Source organism: Bombina bombina, chromosome 12, assembly GCF_027579735.1.
Source record: "Bombina bombina isolate aBomBom1 chromosome 12, aBomBom1.pri, whole genome shotgun sequence".
NCBI classification, from domain to species: domain Eukaryota; kingdom Metazoa; phylum Chordata; class Amphibia; order Anura; family Bombinatoridae; genus Bombina; species Bombina bombina.
Window position 1 is genome coordinate 50,778,955 of NC_069510.1, and position 22,617 is coordinate 50,801,571.

The window sequence follows — 22,617 nt, forward strand, 5'->3', positions numbered from 1 at the left end:
CTGAACATAGATAAGCTTTTCTTAGAAAAGATTCAATTTTTCTATCTAAAGGATCCTTAAACGAGGTACCATCTGACGTAGGAATGGTAGTACGTTTAGCAAGGGTAGAAATAGCCCCATCAACTTTAGGGATTTTGTCCCAAAATTCTAACCTGTCAGGCGGAACAGGATATAATTGCTTAAAACGTTTAGAAGGAGTAAATGAATTACCCAATTTATCCCATTCCTTGGAAATTACAGCAGAAATAGCATTAGGAACAGGAAAGACTTCTGGAATAACCGCAGGAGCTTTAAAAACCTTATCCAAACGTATAGAATTAGTATCAAGAGGACTAGAATCCTCTATTTCTAAAGCAATTAGTACTTCTTTAAGTAAAGAGCGAATAAATTCCATCTTAAATAAATATGAAGATTTATCAGCATCAATCTCTGAGATAGAATCCTCTGAACCAGAAGAGTCCAAAGAATCAGAATGATGGTGTTCATTTAAAAATTCATCTGTAGAGAGAGAAGATTTAAAAGACTTTTTACGTTTACTAGAAGGAGAAATAACAGACAAAGCCTTCTTTATGGATTCAGAAACAAAATCTCTAATGTTATCAGGAACATTCTGCACCTTAGATGTTGAGGGAACTGCAACAGGCAATGGTACATCACTAAAGGAAATATTATCTGCTTTAACAAGTTTGTCATGACAATTATTACAAACAACAGCTGGAGGAATAGCTACCAAAAGTTTACAGCAGATACACTTAGCTTTGGTAGATCCAGCAGGCAGTGGTTTTCCTGTAGTATCTTCTGGCTCAGATGCAACGTGAGACATCTTGCAATATGTAAGAGAAAAAACAACATATAAAGCAAAATAGATCAAATTCCTTATAAGACAGTTTCAGGAATGGGAAAAAATGCCAAACATCAAGCTTCTAGCAACCAGAAGCAAATGAAAAATGAGACTGAAATAATGTGGAGACAAAAGCGACGCCCATATTTTTTAGCGCCAAATAAGACGCCCACATTATTTGGCGCCTAAATGCTTTTGGCGCCAAAAATGACGCCACATCCGGAACGCCGACATTTTTGGCGCAAAATAACGGCAAAAAATGACGCAACTTCCGGCGACACGTATGACGCCGGAAACGGAAAAGAATTTTTGCGCCAAAAAAGTCCGCGCCAAGAATGACGCAATAAAATGAAGCATTTTCAGCCCCCGCGAGCCTAACAGCCCACAGGGAAAAAAGTCAAATTTTTGAGGTAAGAAAAAATATGATAATTCAATGCATAATCCCAAATATGAAACTGACTGTCTGAAAATAAGGAAAGTTGAACATTCTGAGACAAGGCAAATAAATGTTTGAATACATATATTTAGAACTTTATAAATAAAGTGCCCAACCATAGCTTAGAGTGTCACAGAAAATAAGACTTACTTACCCCAGGACACTCATCTACATGTTTGTAGAAAGCCAAACCAGTACTGAAACGAGAATCAGTAGAGGAAATGGTAAATATAAGAGTATATCGTCGATCTGAAAAGGGAGGTAAGAGATGAATCTCTACGACCGATAACAGAGAACCTTATGAAATAGACCCCGTAGAAGGAGATCACTGCATTCAATAGGCAATACTCTCTTCACATCCCTCTGACATTCACTGCACGCTGAGAGGAAAACCGGGCTCCAACTTGCTGCGGAGCGCATATCAACGTAGAATCTAGCACAAACTTACTTCACCACCTCCCTTGGAGGCAAAGTTTGTAAAACTGATTTGTGGGTGTGGTGAGGGGTGTATTTATAGGCATTTTAAGGTTTGGGAAACTTTGCCCCTCCTGGTAGGAATGTATATCCCATACGTCACTAGCTCATGGACTCTTGTTAATTACATGAAAGAAAGAGCTGATTACTTTGGGGCAATGCCCCGCAAAAGGCCATTTTAAGGGCTATTTGTAATTTAGTATACGGTAGGGAATTTTATTATTTTGGGGGGCTTTTTTATTTTATTAGGGGGATTAGATTAGGTGTAATTAGTTTAAAATTCTTGTAAATCTTTTTTTTTTCTGTAATTTAGTGTTTTTTTTTCTTCGTAATTTAGTTTATTTAATTGTATTTATTTGTAGGTAGTTTAGGTAATTTATTTAATATAGTGTAGTGTTAGGTGTAATTGTAACTTAGGTTAGGATTTATTTTACAGGTAATTTTGAATTTATTTTAGCTAGGTAGTTATTAAATAGTTAATAACTATTTAATAACTATTTTACCTAGTTAAAATAAATACAAAGTTGCCTGTAAAATAAATATAAATCCTAAAATAGCTACAATGTAACTATTAGTTATATTGTAGCTAGCTTAGGGTTTATCTTATCGGTAACTATTTAGTTTTAAATAGGATTAATTTATTTAATTATATTAAATCTATTTAATTTAATCTAAACTATATTTAAGTTAGGGGGGGTTAGGGTTAGACTTAGGTTTAGGGGTTAATACCTTTAATATAGTAGCGGCGACATTGGGGGTGGCAGATTAGGGGTTAATATATGTAAGTAGGTGTCGGCGATGTTAGGGACGGCAGATTAGGGGTTAATAAAATTTAACTAGTGTTTGCGAGGCGGGAGTGCTGCGGTTTAGGGGTTAATATATTTATTAAAGTGGAGGCAATGTCCGATTGGCAGATTAGGGGTTAATATATTTATTTAAGTGTTTGCAATGTGGGGGGGGGGCTCGGTTTAGGGGTTAATAGGTAGTTTATGGGAGTTAGTGTACTTTTAGCACTTTAGTTAAGAGTTTTATGCTCCGACGTTAGCCCATAAAACTCTTAACTACTGACTTTTAAATGCGGTAGAAGTCTTGCCAGGAGAGGGTCTACTGCTCACTTCTTCCAAGACTCGTAATACCAGCGTTAGGCAAATCCCATTAAAAAGATAGGATACGCAATTGACGTAAGGGGATTTGCGGTAGCCTCGAGTCGCGGAAGAAAAGTGAGCGGTAGACCCTTTCCTGTCTGACTCGTAATACCAGCGGGCGTTAAAAAGCAGTGTTGGGACCTCTCAACGCTGCTTTTTAAGGCTAACGCCAAACTCATAATCTCGGTGTCTGCGAGTAGAAGTAATAGCAATAAGAAACAAAACCATCCAAGATAGTAATTAATGTCAACAGAATACATTGGCTCAAACGGAGCCTGTAGTAAAACTTTAAGAACAAGATTAAGGCTCCAAGGAGGAGCAACAGATTTAAACACAAGCTTGATTCTAACCAAGGCCTGACAAAAAGACTGAACATCTGGCAAAACTGCCAGACATTTGAGCAAAAGAATAGATAGTGCAGAAATCTGACCGTTCAGAGTACTGAATGAAAAACCCTTCTCCAGGCCCTCCTGAAGAAAAGCCAAACTCTGAGGAACCTTTACTCTGTTCCAAGAGAACCCCTTTGAATCACACCAAAAAAGGTATTTACACCATACCCTATGGTAAATTCTACAAGTAACAGGCTTACGAGCCTGAAGCATGGTATCTATGACTTTCTCAGAAAAGCCACTTCTAGCCAAAACTAGGCGTTAAATCTCCAAGCAGTCAGCTTCAGAAAATCTAGATTTGGATGAAGGAAGGGACCCTGAAGTAGAAGGTCCTTTCTCAGAGACAACCTCCAAGGAGGAAGAGACATCTTTACCAGATCTACGAACCAGATCCTGTGAGGCCATGCGGGAGCTATTAGGATCACAGACGCTCTCTCCTGCTTGACATGAGTAATGACTCGTGAAAGCAGGGCAAATGGAGGAAAAAGGTATGATAGATTGAAGATCCAACGAACCACCACAGCATCTATCAGAACGGCTTGAGGATCTCTTGACCTTGAACCGCACTTTGAAAGCTTGGCGTTTTGACGAGACGCCATCAGATCCAACACCGATACCCCTCACCTGAGGGTTATCATTGTGAAAACCTCTGGATGGAGAGCCCACTCCCCTGGATGAAAAGTCTGTCTGCTCAGAAAATCCACTTCCCAGTTGACCACCCCTGGGATGTGGATGGCAGAGAGATGGCAATCGTGAAACTCTGCCCACTAGAGAATGCGAGTCACCTCCTTCATTGCTAAGGAGCTCCGAGTTCCTCCCTGGTGATTGATGTAGGCCACCGAAAAAATGTTGTCCGACTGAAATCTGATAATCCGAAGCGAGTCTAGTTGAGGGCAAGTTGTCAAAGCATTGAAGACTGCTCTGAACTCTAAGATGTTTATAGGAAGAGAAGACTCCTCCTGAGTCCCCAAGCCCTGCGCTTCTAAGGAGTCCCAAACTGCTCCCCAGCCTAAAAGACTGGCATACGCGATCACAATCACCCAGGAAGGTCCTTGGAAACATGTGCCCCAAGACAGATGGTCCTGAGACATCCACCACAAGAGAGAGTGTCTTGTTAGGGGATCCAGAACTATCCTCTGCGAGAGATTCTAATGATCTCCGTTCCATTGACTGAGCAGTCATAGTTGCAGAGGTCTCAGATGGAACCGAGCAAAAGGAATGATGTCCATAGAAGCAACCATCAGACCAATCACCTCCATGCATTGAGCCACTGACAAACAGTCCAGCAGACTGGAGAGAAAGACACGAAGCAAGAAACTTGGATTTTCTGATTTCTGTCAGAAAAATCTTCATGGACAGGGAATCTATAATTGTTCCTAAGAAACACACCCTTGTATCTGGTACAAGGGAACTCTTTCCCAGATTCACCTTCTACCCATGGGAATGTAGAATAGACAACAACATCTCTGTATGAGATCTTGCTAGAAGAAAAGATGGCGCTTGAACCAAAATGTTGTCTAGATAAGACGTCACAGCAATGCCCTGAGAACTGACCACTGCCAGAAGACCCCCCAGAACCTTTGAAAATTCTGGGAGCTATAACAAGGCCAAAAGGAAGAGCAACAAACTAGAAATGTTTGTCTAGGAAGGCAAACCTCACATACTGGAAAAGATCCCTGTGAATGGGAACATGGAGATACTACGCGTCCTTCAGATCTATTGTCGCCATGAACGGACCGTATTGTATTCTGTAACCGTGGGACACTATGCCTATGGCCCAAGGATCTGGGACATCACGTATCCAAGCCTGCCGAGAAAAAATAGAGCCTGTCCCCCACTTGATCGGGAACGATCCCTTCATGCTGATTTAGGATCAGCGGAAGGCTTCTTGGCTTGCTTTCCTTTATTCCAAGGATGCCTGGACCTCCAAGAAGACTTGGAGTGATCCGACTTGGAAGAGGAAGACTTTTGTCCCTTAAAGTTATGAAAATTAGAATTCTGGCGACCCTTAGGTCTATTCTTGACATCTGCAGACCAAGATTTTAACCAAAAATCTTAGCTCCCAGCCTAAGAACTTGCATAGTGGCATCACAAATAAAGGTATTGGCTAGCTTAAGAGCCTTGATCCTGTAGTCTCCTCTAAATTAGATCAGACAAGGAGTTGCACCATAAAATGTCGCACCTGCAATTGAAGTAATACTTGTCACAAGTTGCCAATATAGACCCTAATAAATATAAATCCTTCTTAAAAGGATTTTCATAGGGTCCTTGAAAGAAGCATTATCTTTAAGAGGGATAGTAGTTATTTTGGCTAGAGAGGATATAGCACCCTCTACCACCTCAGGTACAGTGCCTATATGACTCACAAACAGAATCAGCAACAGGAAACATTTTCTTGAAAACAGGGGATGGGGAAAAGGGAAACCCCGGCTTCTCCAATCCTGAGCTATAATGTCCAACAAAATGATCTGGAATTGGAAAGACTTCTACTGATGAAAGTTTGACATGGAACATTCTTTAAGCTTATAAGTCCTCTTTGGAGCCGCAGCAACAGTAGAATCAGAGTCTTCCAATGTAGCAGGAACCTCATTTAAAAGCGCACAGAGGTATTCCAGCTTAAACCTAAAGTTAACTTCCTCTGAATCTGCTGACTAGCAACCACAAATTCAGAGTCAGAGATTTCACCCTCAAAGGCCACTGAGGTAACATGTACCTTAGATAACTGAGACTGACCAACACAGCCTTAGATGAGTCAGAACCCTTACTGACAGAATTTTTTTTTCTTTTTGATTTCCTCCTTTGCTTACCAACAACAGGGAAAGCTCACAAAGCTGCAGAAACCGCAGAAGTTATCTGCGCAGCAAAATCTCCTGGTAAATAAACACCCCCGGGGAATTGATGAAAGGAACCGCAGGGCACTGCATGTGAAAAACTATTAAAACTTGGGATGTTTGAGGAGAAAGCGGAGGCATAACATGGATAACATAATCCTGAGAGACATATGGCTGAAAGGGGTATCCTTGTCTCTAGATAACAAAGTCCTACTTAAAGGGACAGTCTACACCAGAATTTTTATTGTTTTTAAAAGATAGATAAACCCTTTATTACCCATTTCCCAGTTTTGCATAACTAACACAGTTATAATATTATACTTTTAACCTCTGTGATTATCTTGTAGCTAAGCCTCTGCAAACTGCCCCTTTTTTCAGTTGCTTTGACAGACTTGCAGTCTAGCCAATCAGTGTCTGCTCCCAGATAACTTCTCGTGCACGAGCACAGTGTTATCTATATGAAATACGTGAACTAACACCCTCTAGTGGTGAAAAACTGTTAAAATCTGAAAGAGGTGGGCTTCAAGGTCTAAGAAATTAGCATATGAACCTCCTAGGTTAAGCTTTCAACTAAGAATACCAAGAGAACAAAGCAAAATTGGTGATAAAAGTAAATTGGAAAATTGTTTAAAATTACATGCTCTATCTGAATCATGAAAGTTTATTTTGGCCTAGACTGTCCCTTTAAAAACATGTGGAAGAAAGCTGCACATGAGGAACAATTTGTGCCTCCAAACAATACAAACATTTATTGTATCCTGGATCTCCAATTAACTCCAAAATTAGTTACAGAGTCCCAGTCTGAATATATATTCCCAATATATATAAAATTGAACAGATATCAAAGAAACCCTTTGAAAATAAAAAACTGTACTATTAATAAAATAAACGATTTTAAGTTTCAGAACCAGAATAGTAATTTTAAAAAAAATTGGTACCTCTAAACCTCAGTCCTAGCTGAGGATCTACTCCAGTGACCAGTCGTGACATCCCACAAGCTGAAATGCGATATCACAGACTCAGGAGTAGTAGAAATCCGATGCAGTCGCAACCATGGTAGCGCTCAGACACTGCAGCGTGTCGAATCCGATCACGTGACGCTCTTCACGTAGTATACACACCCACTTACTTGCTAGACGTCCTGATGACGTATGTACGTTCACTCATCTGCTCCGGTGCAAAGGAAAAAGGAGCGCTCCATCCACGCCCACCAAAATGACACTGTAACAACAAAAGTCCAGCGCACCCGGCAGCAATGAGACTCAACAATTTGATAAGCCTTGATATATACCTTTTATTCTGTTACATGTTGATCACAGGGCTAGACAAAGCCAAATATGCCTGGTGGCCAAACAGTCCAACCGCAAAAAGAAAGACAGCATATGACAGGCAGCAGTAGGGAAAAGAGATAATGGTCAGACGCGTTTCCTTATGTTGTTACATAGCAATCCTCAGTGACCATGCAAATCCGATGCAGCATGTTAAACACTCCGCAATACGCTCCACTCTAAGTCCGGCTGACAAGAACGCTATAATTAGCGGAAGCACAAGCACAGTCACATGACAGCAACTTAAAAAAAGTTAGGAACTGTGCCACAGAATTAAAAAAAAAAAAAAGGAACGAGTATGCGGCATTGTCGTTAAAAATAAAACAGTGCAACTGATCGTCCTCACATGATTTTAAATCCTCACATGAATATAGGGGAAAAAAATAAAGCTTTTATCGGATTAACCCCTAATGTGCCCCATTGCCAAACATACAGTCTCACAGCCAGTCTAGTTACTAACGTGAATACGTCAAAGTAACCCTTTCCCAAGCAGAGCAGTACCCTAGCAGAGATTCCCAAAATAATACTCCAATCTAGGGAGATAGAAATGTCCCAAAAATGGCCACAGAGGATTAATCCCTAAGTGCTGACCCTCAATACCTAGAGCAAGAGCACTTACCTGTGAATCCAGCTGCAGGGCAGACGCAGCTTCTTAGGTGTGACAGATTCACCAACATCTGTCAGGGACCTGTAGAAAAAGAAAAGACAAGAGAACTAACCCTGGCTTTCTATAAAAGGGGTAGATTAAGTGTTAGAAATAAATCAAGGACCACCACGCCACCTTCTAACTGCTAAAAGCCACCATTACTCTTACTAAAGAGATTGACATTGGATACAGCATAGCCCCAAATCCTTGCTTGCAAGGAAAAGTACCCCATTAAAGGATTAAATATCTTCAGACACCTTCTTCGCCATCCTCCCGTGATCAAAGCAAAGAGAATGACTGGGAGTTATGGGTAAGGGAAGTGATACTTAACAGCTCTGCTGGGGTGCTCTTTGCCTCCTCCTGCTGGCCAGGAGTGAATATCTCACTAGTAATTGGAATGAATCATGGACTCTCCATGACATAGGAAAGAAAGTTCCTGTCACTCATTTTTATCAGAGGAGGCATACACATTAATGAGCCTAATCGGATCAAGAGGAGCTGGATTTCTTAACAATGAGTACAACTGTTGTGGTTAGTTAGGGCTTTTTTGGGGTGTTGTTTTTTTATTTTTAAGAATAGGCTCTTTTATTTTAACTTTTATTTTCTAGGATAGTTTTTTTGGTAGATTTTGGAGGGTGGGGGGATTACTTGTATTGTATTGTGGTTGTAATTGTTTTTTTAAATGTAAAAGAGCTGAAATCACTTTAGAGCAATAGCCCTTTTAAAGGCTATTGTCATTTATTCCAGTGTTAGGAGTTTTTTTGTTTTGGGTGGGTTTTACATTTTATGGGGCATTTAGTGTTAGGTATAATGGTGGGGGTTTTAATTTTAGATACTGTAGTTTATTCATTTTTGTAACTTCGATTTTTTTAATTTAATTTAGTTTTTTTTGTAACTTTAGTTTGAGTTTAGAGGGGGGTTTATTTTCGAGGAGGGCTAGTTTAGAGGGGGTTAGGTAGAGTAGGGTTAGATTGCATTTGGGGTTGTGATGGTTTAAGTTTATTTTTCATTTCTAACTTGCGGTGGATTTGTGGTAGTGTAAGGGTTAATAGGATAGATACTTGTGTTGGGCATGTGGCAGTATAGGGGTTAATAGGATAGGTACTTGTGGCGGGTATGTGTTGGTATAGGGATTCATAAAATAAGTACTTGCTGTGGCTATGTGGCAGTATAGGGGTTAATAGGTTAGGTAATTGCAGTGGATATGTGGAGGTATAGGGGTTAATAGTTTAGTACTTGCAGTGGGTATGTGGCGATATAGGGTTAACAGGATACTTGTGATGGGCATGTGGCAGTATGGGGGTTAATAGGATAGGTACTTGTGGTGGGTATGTGGTGGTATAAGGGTTAGTAGGATAGGTACTTGCGGTGCACATCTACATTTGTTTGACTACCTCCAGCAGAGGCAAAGTAAAGACTGAGGTATGTGTGAGGGGTTTTATAGAGCTCTTGGGGTTTAGGAATCTTTGCCTCCTCTTAGTGGTAAGGAAGAGTAATTCCCAGGAGTAATGGATTGTGGAGTCTAACCCCCTGTATGAAAGAAAACTCTTGAGAGAGAATTCAAGCAGCAAGAGATGGAAGAGAGGAATAAAGAGAGCTTTGGATTAGGGAAACAGAACTTAAAGAACCACTAAACACAGTAGAATTTCATAATCAATAAATGCATAACAAAAAGACAATGCAAAAACACTTAATATGAATATTAAATGAGTAGATTTTTTTCAGACAAATGTCAAACAGCTAGATTACAAGTCTGTGCGTTCGTCTTTTAACACTGAAAAACATAATTTATGTAAGAACTTACCTGATAAATTCATTTCTTTCATATTAGCAAGAGTCCATGAGCTAGTGACGTATGGGATATACATTCCTACCAGGAGGGGCAAAGTTTCCCAAACCTCAAAATGCCTATAAATACACCCCTCACCACACCCACAAATCAGTTTAACGAATAGCCAAGAAGTGGGGTGATAAGAAAAAAGTGCGAAAGCATAAAAAATAAGGAATTGGAATAATTGTGCTTTATACAAAAAAATCATAACCACCACAAAAAGGGTGGGCCTCATGGACTCTTGCTAATATGAAAGAAATGAATTTATCAGGTAAGTTCTTACATAAATTATGTTTTCTTTCATGTAATTAGCAAGAGTCCATGAGCTAGTGACGTATGGGATAATGAATACCCAAGATGTGGATCTTCCACGCAAGAGTCACTAGAGAGGGAGGGATAAAATACAGACAGCCAATTCCGCTGAAAAATTAATCCACACCCAAAACAAAGTTTAAATCTTATAATGAAAAAAACTGAAATTATAAGCAGAAGAATCAAACTGAAACAGCTGCCTGAAGTACTTTTCTACCAAAAACTGCTTCAGAAGAAGAAAACACATCAAAATGGTAGAATTTAGTAAAAGTATGCAAAGAAGACCAAGTTGCTGCTTTGCAAATCTGATCAACCGAAGCTTCATTCTTAAATGCCCAGGAAGTAGAAACTGACCTAGTCGAATGAGCTGTAATCCTTTGAGGCGGAGATCTACCCGACTCAACATAAGCATGATGAATCAAAGACTTTAACCAAGATGCCAAGGAAATGGCAGAAGCCTTCTGACCTTTCCTAGAACCAGAAAAAATAACAAATAGACTAGAAGTCTTTCTGAAATCTTTAGTAGCTTCAACATAATATTTCAAAGCTCTAACTACATCCAAAGAATGCAACGATCTTTCCTTAGAATTCTTAGGATTAGGACACAATGAAGGAAACACAATTTCTCTACTAATGTTGTTAGAATTCACAACTTTAGGAAAAAATTTAAATGAAGTTCGCAACACCGCCTTATCCTGATGAAAAATCAGAAAAGGAGACTCACAAGAAAGAGCAGATAATTCAGAAACTCTTCTAGCAGAAGAGATGGCCAAAAGAAACAAAACTTTCCAAGAAAGTAATTTAATATCCAGCGAATGCATAGGTTCAAACGGAGGAGCTTGAAGAGCCCCCAGAACCAAATTCAAACTCCAAGGAGGAGAAATTGACTTAATAACAGGTTTTATACGAACCAAAGCCTGTACAAAACAATGAATATCAGGAAGACTAGCAATCTTTCTGTGAAAGAGAACAGAAAGAGCAGAGATTTGTCCCTTCAAGGAACTTGCAGACAAACCTTTATCCAAACCATCCTGAAGAAACTGTAAAATTCTAGGAATTCTAAAAGAATGCCAAGAAAAATGATGAGAAGAACACCAAGAAATGTAAGTCTTCCAGACTCGATAATATATCTTTCTAGATACAGATTTACGAGCCTGTAACATAGTATTAATTACAGAGTCAGAGAAACCTCTATGACTGAGAATCAAGCGTTCAATCTCCATACCTTCAAATTTAAGGATTTGAGATCCTGATGGAAAAAAGGACCTTGCGATAGAAGGTCTGGTCTTAACGGAAGAGTCCACGGTTGGCAAGCAGCCATCCGGACAAGATCCGCATACCAAAACCTGTGAGGCCATGCTGGAGCCACCAGCAGAACAAACGAACGCTCCTTTAGAATCTTGGAAATCACTCTTGGAAGAAGAACTAGAGGCGGAAAGATATAGGCAGGATGATACTTCCAAGGAAGTGACAATGCATCCACTGCTTCCGCCTGAGGATCCCTGGATCTGGACAGATACCTGGGAAGCTTCTTGTTTAGATGAGAAGCCATCAGATCTATTTCTGGAAGTCCCCACATTTGAACAACCTGAAGAAATACCTCTGGGTGAAGAGACCATTCGCCCGGATGTAACGTTTGGCGACTGAGATAATCCGCTTCCCAATTGTCTATAACTGGGATATGAACCGCAGAAATTAGACAGGAGCTGGATTCCGCCCATACCAGTATTCGAGATACTTCTTTCATAGCCAGAGGACTGTGAGTCCCTCCTTGATGATTGACATATGCCACAGTTGTGACATTGTCCGTCTGAAAACAAATGAACGACTCTCTCTTTAGAAGAGGCCACGACTGAAGAGCTCTGAAAATTGCACGGAGTTCCAAAATGTTGATTGTTAATCTCGCCTCCTTAGATTCCCAAACCCCTTGTGCTGTCAGAGACCCCCAAACAGCTCCCCAACCTGTCAGACTTGCATCTGTTGAGATCACAGTCCAGGTCGGAAGAACAAAAGAAGCCCCCTGAACTAAACGATGGTGGTCTGTCCACCACGTCAGAGAGTGTCGTGCAATCGGTTTTAAAGATATTAATTGAGATATCTTTGTATAATCCCTGCACCACTGGTTCAGCATACAGAGCTGAAGAGGTCGCATGTGAAAACGAGCAAAGGGGATCGCGTCCGATGCAGCAGTCATAAGACCTAGAATTTCCATGCATAAGGCTACCGAAGGGAATGATTGAGACTGAAGGTTTCGAGAAGCTGAAACCAATTTCAGACGTCTCTTGTCCGTCAGAGACAGAGTCATGGACACTGAATCTATCTGGAAACCTAAAAAGGTTACCCTTGTCTGAGGAATCAACAAACTCTTTGGTAAATTGATCCTCCAACCATGTTCTTGAAGAAACGATACAAGTCGATTCGTATGAGATTCTGCTAAATGTGAAGACTGAGCAAGTACCAAGATATCGTCCAAATAAGGAAATACCACAATACCCTGTTCTCTGATTACAGATAGAAGGGCACCGAGAACCTTTGTAAAAATCCTTGGAGCTGTTGCTAGGCCAAACGGCAGAGCCACAAACTGGTAATGCTTGTCTAGGAAAGAGAATCTCAGAAACTGATAGTGATCTGGATGAATCGGAATATGCAGATATGCATCTTGTAAATCTATTGTGGACATATAATGCTCTTGCTGAACAAAAGGCAGAATAGTCCTTATAGTTACCATTTTGAATGTTGGTATCCTTACATAACGATTCAATATTTTTAAATCCAGAACTGGCCTGAAGGAATTCTCCTTCTTTGGTACAATGAAGAGATTTGAGTAAAACCCCAGCCCCTGTTCCAGAACTGGAACTGGCATAATTACTCCAGCCAAGTCTAGATCTGAAACACATTTCAGAAATGCTTGAGCCTTCACTGGATTTATTGGGACACGGGAAAGAAAAAATCTTTTTGCAGGAGGCCTTATCTTGAAGCCTATTCTGTACCCTTGTGAAACAATGTTCTGGATCTAAAGATTGTGAATCGAATTGATCCAAATTTCTTTGAAAAATCGTAATCTGCCCCCTACCAGCTGGGCTGGAATGAGGGCCACACCTTCATGTGGACTTGGGAGCTGGCTTTGGCTTTCTAAAAGGCTTGGATTTATTCCAGACTGGAGATGGTTTCCAAACTGATACCGCTCCTGTAGGGGAAGGATCAGGCTTTTGTTCCTTATTGTGACGAAAGGAACGAAAACGATTAGCAGACCTAAATTTACCTTTAGATTTTTTATCCTGTGGTAAAAAAGTTCCTTTCCCCCCAGTAACAGTTGAAATAATAGAATCCAACTGTGAACCAAACAATTTATTACCCTGGAAAGAAAGGGAAAGCAAAGTTGACTTAGAAGACATATCAGCATTCCAAGTTTTAAGCCATAAAGCTCTTCTAGCTAAAATAGCTAAAGACATATACCTGACATCAACCCTAATGATATCAAAGATGGCATCACAAATAAAGTTATTAGCATGTTGAAGAAGATTAACAATGCTATGAGTATTATGATCTGTTACTTGTTGTGCTAAAGCCTCCAACCAGAAAGTTGAAGCTGCAGCAACATCCGCCAAAGATATAGCAGGCCTAAGAAGATTACCTGAACATAAGTAAGCTTTTCTTAGAAAGGATTCAATTTTCCTATCTAAAGGATCCTTAAAGGAAGTACTATCTGCCGTTGGAATAGTAGTACGTTTAGCAAGAGTAGAGATAGCCCCATCAACCTTAGGGATTTTGTCCCAAAACTCTAATCTATCAGATGGCACAGGATATAATTGCTTAAACCGTTTAGAAGGAGTAAATGAATTACCTAAATTATTCCATTCCCTAGAAATTACTTCAGAAATAGCATCAGGGACAGGAAAAACCTCTGGAATAACTACAGGAGGTTTAAAAACCGTATTCAAACGTTTAGATTTAGTATCAAGTGGACCAGATTCCTCTATTTCTAATGCAATTAAGACTTCTTTAAGAAAAGAACGAATAAATTCCATTTTAAATAAATATGAAGATTTATCAGTGTCAACCTCTGAAACAGAATCCTCTGAACCAGAGGAATCATTATCAGAATCAGAATGATGATGTTCATTTAAAAATTCATCTGAAAAATTAGAAGTTTTAAAAGACCTTTTACGTTTACTAGAAGGAGGAATAACAGACATAGCCTTCTTAATAGATTTAGAAACAAAATCTCTTATGTTAACAGGAACACCCTGAATATTAGATGTTGATGGAACAGCAACAGGTAATGGAACATTACTAAAGGAAATATTATCTGCATTAACAAGTTTGTCATGACATTCATTACAAACAACAGCCGGAGGAACAGATACCACAAGTTTACAACAAATACACTTAACTTTGGTAGATCCAGCATCAGGCAGCAATTTTCCAGAAGTATCTTCTGATTCAGGGTCAATCTGAGACATCTTGCAATATGTAATAGAAAAAACAACATATAAAGCAAAATTGATCAAATTCCTTAAAAGACAGTTTCAGGAATGGGAAAAAATGCCAAAGAACAAGCTTCTAGCAACCAGAAGCAAATAAACAATGAGACTTAAATAATGAGGAGACAATAATGACGCCCATATTTTTTAGCGCCAAAAAAGACGCCCACATTATTTGGCGCCTAAATGCTTTAAGCGCCAAAAATGACGCCACATCCGGTAACGCCGACATTTTTGGCGCCAAAACGTCAAAAAAATGACGCAACTTCCGGCGACAAGTATGACCCCGGAAATGACAAAGAAAATTTTTGCGCCAAAAAAGTCCGCGCCAAGAATGACGCAATAAAATGAAGCATTTTCAGCCCCCGCGAGCCTAACAGCCCACAGGAGAAAAGTCAAATTTTAAGGTAAGAAAAAATTGATTTATTCAAATGCATTTATCCCAAATAATGAAACTGACTGTCTGAAATAAGGAAATGTTGAACATCCTGAATCAAGGCAAATAAATGTTTAAACACATATATTTAGAACTTTATATAAAAGTGCCCAAACATAGCTTAGAGTGTCACAAAAATAAGACTTACTTACCCCAGGACACTCATCTACATGTAGTAGAAAGCCAAACCAGTACTGAAACGAGAATCAGTAGAGGTAATGGTATATATAAGAGTATATTGTCGATCTGAAAAGGGAGGTAAGAGATGAATCTCTACGACCGATAACAGAGAACCTATGAAATAGACCCCGTAGAAGGAGATCATTGAATTCAAATAGGCAATACTCTCTTCACATCCCTCTGACATTCACTGCACACTGAGAGGAAAACCGGGCTCCAGCCTGCTGCGAAGCGCATATCAACGAAGAATCTAGCATAAACTTACTTCACCACCTCCAAGGGAGGCAAAGTTTGTAAAACTGATTTGTGGGTGTGGTGAGGGGTGTATTTATAGGCATTTTGAGGTTTGGGAAACTTTGCCCCTCCTGGTAGGAATGTATATCCCATACGTCACTAGCTCATGGACTCTTGCTAATTACATGAAAGAAATATGTAATTTTCAGCGTTAAAACAGCACCGTAGCCATTACAAGTCTTGTCGGTATAGATGTACCGCAAACCTTTTAGCCTGTAACGCAACGTCAGTACCGCACTCGTAAAAATTATGTTTTTGCATGGGATTTCCATAGCGATGCTTTTACAAGTTTTTCTGGGCGGCTAAAAAGCTAGCGTTACACTCTAAAACAACAAGATCCGTAACGCCATCTAAAGTCAGTAGTTATGAGTTTTACGCTACAAAGCTGTAACATAAAACTCATAACTAAAGTGTTAAAAAGTACACTAACACCCATAAACTACTGATTAACCCCTAAACCGAGGCCATCTGGCATTGCAAATACAATATTAAAGTTATTAACCCCTAATCTGCCGATCCCGACATCGCCGCCACTAATACAATTTATTAATCCCTATTCTGCTGCTCCCCGACATCGTCACCACTATAATAAAGATATTAACCCCTAAACAGCCGCTCTCCCGCATAGCAAACACTATTTAAATATTATTAACCCCTAATCTGCCGTCCGCCCACATCACCCCCACTATACTAAAGTTATTAAGACCTACACCGCCGCCACTATAATAAACCTATTAACCCATAAACCAAAAGCCCCCCACATCGCAATAAACTAATTTAAACTAGTAACCCCTAAACCTAATATAATATAATTATTAAACTAAAATTAAACTAACTACCATTTAAATAAAACTAAACTACACATTGAAAAAATCTTAACACTACTCTAAAAATTACAAAGTGTCTAATTACAAAAAAAAACAAAAACCTAAATTACAAAAAAAAAATAAACACTAAATTACGGAAAATAAAAAACGAAATTATCGAAAATAAAAAAAGAATTACACCTAATCTAATAGCCCTATGAAAATAAAAAAGCCCACCCAAAATAAAAATAAAAACTAGCCTACAATAAACTACCAATATCCCTTAACCCCTTAATGACCACAGCACTTTTCCATTTTCTGTCCGTTTGGGACCAAGGCTATTTTTACATTTCTGCTGTGTTTGTGTTTAGCTGTAATTTTCCTCTTACTCATTTACTGTACCCACACATATTATATACCGTTTTTCTCGTCATTAAATGGACTTTCTAAAGATACCATTATTTTCATCATATCTTATAATTTACTATAAAAAAAATTATAAAATATGAGGAAAAAATTGAAAAAACACACACTTTTTCTAACTTTGACCCCCAAAATCTGTTACACATCTACAACCACCAAAAAACACCCATGCTAAATAGTTTCTAAATTTTGTCCTGAGTTTAGAAATACCCAATGTTTACATGTTCTTTGCTTTTTTTGTAAGTTATAGGGCCATAAATACAAATAGCACTTTGCTATTTCCAAACCATTATTTTTCAAAATTAGCGCTAGTTACATTAGAACACTAATATCTTTCAGGAATCTCTGAATATCCATTGACATGTATATATTTTTTTTTAGTAGACATCCCAAAGTATTCATCTAGGCCCATTTTGGTATATTTCATGCCACCATTTCACCGCCAAATGCAATTAAATACAAAAAATCGTTCACTTTTTTACTAATTTTTTCACAAACTTTTGGTTTCTCACTGAAATTATTTACAAACAGCTTGTGCAATTATGGCTTAAATGGTTGTAAATGCTTCTCTGGGATCCCCTTTGTTCAGAAATAGCAGACATATATGGCTTTGGCGTTGCTTTTTAGTAATTAGAAGGCTGCTAAATGCCACTGCGCACTACACGTGTATTATGCCCAGCAGTGAAAGGGTTAATTATGGAGCATGTAGAGAGCTTTTAGGGATACTTTTAGCTTTAGTGTAGTGTAGTAGACAACCCCAAGTATTGATATAGGCCAATTTTGGTATATTTCATGCCACCATTTCACCGCCAAATGCGATCAAATTAAAAATAACGTTAAATTTTTCACAATTTTAGGTTTCTCACTGAAATCATTTACAAACAGCTTGTGCAATTATGGCACAAATGGTTGTAAATGCTTCTCTGGGATCCCCTTTGTTCAGAAATAGCAGACATATATGGCTTTGGCGTTGCTTTTTGGTAATAAGAAGGCCGCTGCATTTCACACGTGTATTATGGCTAGCAGTGAAGGGGTTAATTATGTAGCTTGCAGGGTTAATTTTAGCTTTAGTGTAGAGCTCAGCCTCCCACCTGAAACATGAGACCCCCTGATCCCTCCCAAACAGCTCTCTTCCCTCCCCCACCCCACAATTGTCCCCGCCATCTTAAGTACTGGCAGAAACTCTGCCAGTACTAAAATAAAAGCTATATTTGGGCTTTTTTGGGTTTTTTTTTTGGCATATTTACATATGCTGCTGTGTAGGATCCCCCCTTAGTCCCCAACCTCACTGATCCCCCACCAAACAGCTCTCTAACCCTCTCCCTCTGCCTTAATGGGCGCCATCTTGGGTACTGGCAGCTGTCTGCCAGTACCCAGTTTAGCAACAAATGTGCCTTTTTTAAAAAAAAAAAAATGCCCTTTTCTGTAGTGTAGCTTCCCCCCCCCCAAGACCAACCCCCACCCCTTCCTGATCCCTTAGATGTTTATTTCTAAATTTAAAAAAAAAAAATTTTTAACTTTTAACAATTTTATTTTTCTGTAGTGTAGCGGTTCTCTCCCGCTCCCGCCCCGTGCACGCGCGCGCTCCCGCCTGTTCCACCCCCCTTCCCTCCACTCGGCACATCGATGGCCGCCCACCTGCCTCCCAGACTTGCTCCCACCCACCAACGATACCGGCCACCGATGTCCGGTGCAGAGAGGGCCACAGAGTGGCTCTCTCTGCATCGGATGGCCAAGGGGGGTTATTGCAGGATGCCTCCATATCGAGGCATCACTGCAATAACCGTAAAGCAGCTGGAAGCGAGCAGGATCGCTTCCAGCTGCTTTCCAGACCAAGGACGTACGCCACACGTCCTCGGTCATTAACTGTCTTTTTTTTGAGGACGTGTGGCGTACGTCCTTGGTCATTAAGGGGTTAAAGGGATACTGAACCCAAATTTTTTCTTTCGTGATTCAGATAAAGCATGCAATTTTAAGCAACTTTCTCATTTACTCCTATTATCAAATTTTCTTCGTTCTCTTGCTATCTTTATTTGAAAAAGAAGGCATGAAAGCTTTTTTTTTTTTTTTTTTTTTGGTTCAGTACTCTGGACAGCACTTTTTATTGGTGGATGAATTTATCCACCAATCAGCAAGGACAACCCAGTTTGTTCATCAAAAATGGACCAGCATCTAAACTTACATTCTTGCATTTCAAATAAAGATACCAAGAGAATGAAGAAAATTTGATAATAGTAGTAAATTAGAAAGTTGCTTAAAATGTCATGCTCTATCTGAATCACAAAAGAAAAAATTTGGGCCTTTTAGAATAAGAGCTGCTTAAATCCTATTGGCTGATTTGAACAGCCAATAGCATTTTAGCAGCTCTAATTCCTATTGGCTGATTCAAAATTTTCAGCCAATAGGAATGCAAGGGACACCATCTTGAATCGCACTCCTTGCATTAAATATTGCGTGTACGGCGGCGACGGTATGAAGAGGATGCTCCGCCGGATGCCTTTAGGATGGACCCGCTCCGCGGCGCCGGGATCAAGATAGAAGATGCCGTCTGGATGAAGATTGAAGTGCCCATCTGGATGAAAACTTCTCGCCGCTTGGATGTGAACTTCACAGCCGGGATGAAGATCGAAGAGGCCGCCTGGATGAAGACTTCTTGCTGCCTGGATGAAGATCGTTCAGCGGGACTTTAAAAACTTTAAGTGGATCTTCAGGCATTAGTGAGTTTTTTAAGGGTTTTTTGGGTGGGTTTTCATTTTAGATTAGGGTTTGGGCATGTAAAAGAGCGAAATGCCCTTTAAAGGGCAATGCCCATACAAATGCCCTTTTCAGGGCAATGGGTAGCTTATGTTTTAAGTTATGTTTTTTATTTTTGGGGGGTTGGTTGGGTCTTTGTATTTTTTTTACAGGTAAAAACAGGTAAAAGAGCTGTTTAACTTAGGGCAATGCCCTACAAAAGGCCCTTTTAAGGGCTATTGGTAGCTTATTGTAGGCTAGTTTTTTTTTATTTTGGGTGGGCTTTTTTATTTTCATAGGGCTATTAGATTAGGTGTAATTCTTTTTTATAAAACCTAAGATAGCTACAATATAACTATTAGTTATATTGTAACAAGCTTAGGTTTTATTTCACAGATATTTAGTTTTAACTAGGTATTATTTAGTTAATAATTGTAACTTTAATTTAACTCTATGGTAATTATGTTAAAGTTAGGGGGGTTAGGTTTAGGGGTAGGTGTAGGGGTCAATAGTTCAATTTAGATTTTTCTGATGTGGGGGGCTGGCGGGTTAATGGGTTAATAGATTTATTTAGTGGTAGTGATATGGGAGGCCAGAGGTTTAGGTGTTAATAGCTTTATTTAGTTGCAGCGATGTCGGGGAGCGGCGGAATAGGGGTTAATATATTTATTATAGAGTGGGCGATGTTGGGGTGCAGGGGAATAGGGTTTAATAACTTTAGTATAGTGGCTGCAATATTGGGAGCGGCAGATTAGGGTTTAATAGCTTTATTTAGGTGGTGGCGATATTGGGACGGCAGATTAGGGGTTAATAGTTTTATTTAGGTGGTGGCGATATCGGGGGCGGCAGATTAAGGGTTAATAACATTATGTAGGTGGCAGCGATGTCAGTGGGGGGCAGATTAGGGGTGTTTAGACTCTGGGTTTATGTTAGGGTGTTAGGTTTAAACGTTAGTTTTTTTCCCATAGATATCAATGGGGATGCGTTACAGAGCTTTTCTTTCCGCGATCGCAGGTGTTAGACTTTTTTCTGACACCTTCTCCCCATTGATGTCTATGGGGAAAGTGTGCATGAGCACGTCAAAACAGCGCTTGTTTTTGGTGTAGTATGGAGCTTAAAAGCACCATATCGCACGCACAAGCCGGGTTTTTAAAAACTTGTAAATGATGCGCTATAGGGGGTTAAATAACGCAACTTTTGTTGCGTTTGTTAATTTCCCTATAGCGCGCATAACTCGTAATCTAGCTGATAGTTACATTTTCCTTCCTACTACATCATGTGACAGTCATTAGCCAATCACATGTTGCATATACAGTACATATATCCTGTGAATCTTGCACATGCTCTGTAGTACTAACTCAGTGAGCTAGGTACCTGCTATATTATCACCTATTAGGTATCTTTTTGTTGGTTCACTAGTGATATATCCCCACACCATGTATGCTAGATGTGCACTAAACCTCTACATAAACATCTAATGTGTATGTGTGAGAACTGACTAATTAGCTGCTTGTGAGATTAATCATTTATAACGGCACTCTACATATGAGTTTAAACAAATAAGAAAGTGAGAGGTTATTTTAGCAAGATGGGCTAAAATAAAGTGAGGAGGATATTGAAATGAGAAATATGGATGTGAGTACAGTAAGAGAGGAGGAAATGGTAGATGAATTCAGCATCTCCTCATCAGAACCAATCACTAAGCTGATACTGCACCTTCACACACATCAATGACTGAGTAAACAATCAATCCCTTTGTAATGTATTTTATTTGTTTACACTGATATGAGATTTTATTAACAACATTAGAAAGATCACAACATATACAAAGTAAATACAAGAGTTGCTTGTGAGTTCTTAATCTAAATGAAATGATATAGAAAGATGAAGACGTTGGAAACAAGAGACCAGAGGCTGAGTCCAGTTGTCAGGAGGTTAAACTGAAGTTAAGTGTTTGGGGGAAGAATTAGTGGATGAGATCTAGTAACCTGTGATAGGTGTTCCCCTGTTAACTTCACCCTCACCTGTGAGATTTTCTATCCCAGAGAGCTTCATTATTTTCTGTGGAAGGCATCTCATTGGGACTTCCAGGTTCAGACATTTTTCTAGTGAGTTCAGCTCCTGTGTAGTCTGCACTATAAATTCTCTCTAAATTGGAGAATCTCTTATCATCGGCCACCCAGTATTAAATTATAATTATATTAAGAGGTCCTACAAGTGTACAGCCCAGTGAGAGGCAAGCTCAGGCCAGGCTGTGCTTTATTAATCAGTATCTGAGCCTTTACTTGTCTTCTACAACAACAGGGTAACTTACTGGTTCTGGTTGGATACAACACTCAGCTCTCTAGATTCAGTGGGGCACAGAGGAAAAACAGACTGTCAGGCTGTGGTTCCTCTCTAGTTAAATGGAGCAGACGTTGGCTGGAAAAGGCTCAGGACAAAGAGATGTCAGTGATAACCAGACGATGGAAGAGCGTCATTCACTGCAACTAACTCCCTCAGTGGTTGCTTCACTAGGATTTGAACTCTCTGGGGGAAAAGATGGTGACATTATTAGGGCAAATCCCAGACATACAATTTATTAATTATCTCTTGTTCTTTAAAGTAATATTATCTGTTATAGTATTACTGACTGAATCAGCTATTTCACATATATGTTATCTCCAAGAAATAAAGCTGGTTATAAAACATAATTTATGTAAGAACTTATCTGATAAATTCATTTCTTTCATGGTGGCGAGAGTCCACAAGTTTGTTACTGATGGGATATACATTCCTACCAGGAGGGGACAAAGTTTCCCAAACCTCAAATTGAATATAAATGCACCTCCCACCTCACTCATACATCAGTTTAATGTAAAGCCAAGTTGGTGAGGTGTAAAAGCATAAAAAAAGAGGAATAGGATAAATAATGTGCTTTAAACAAAAAAAACTTGCTACTAGTGGGATATAATACCCAAGATGTGGTAGTCCACGAGTAACAATAAAGGGAGGGATAAAATGAATAACAGCTATTTTGCTGAGAAAT

General features: G+C 39.4%; 1 long non-coding RNA gene across 1 annotated transcript in view; it reads right to left on the reverse strand.

Annotated features, from left to right (window-relative positions):
- Positions 1-21,339: 21,339 nt before the first annotated feature.
- The window catches only part of LOC128643227 (uncharacterized), a 43,998-nt gene continuing 42,720 nt past the window's right edge, over positions 21,340-22,617 (reverse strand). Inside the window, exon 4 of the long non-coding RNA XR_008399786.1 lies at positions 21,340-22,118. This is a non-coding gene — a long non-coding RNA (uncharacterized LOC128643227). The remainder of the gene's footprint in view (positions 22,119-22,617) is intronic.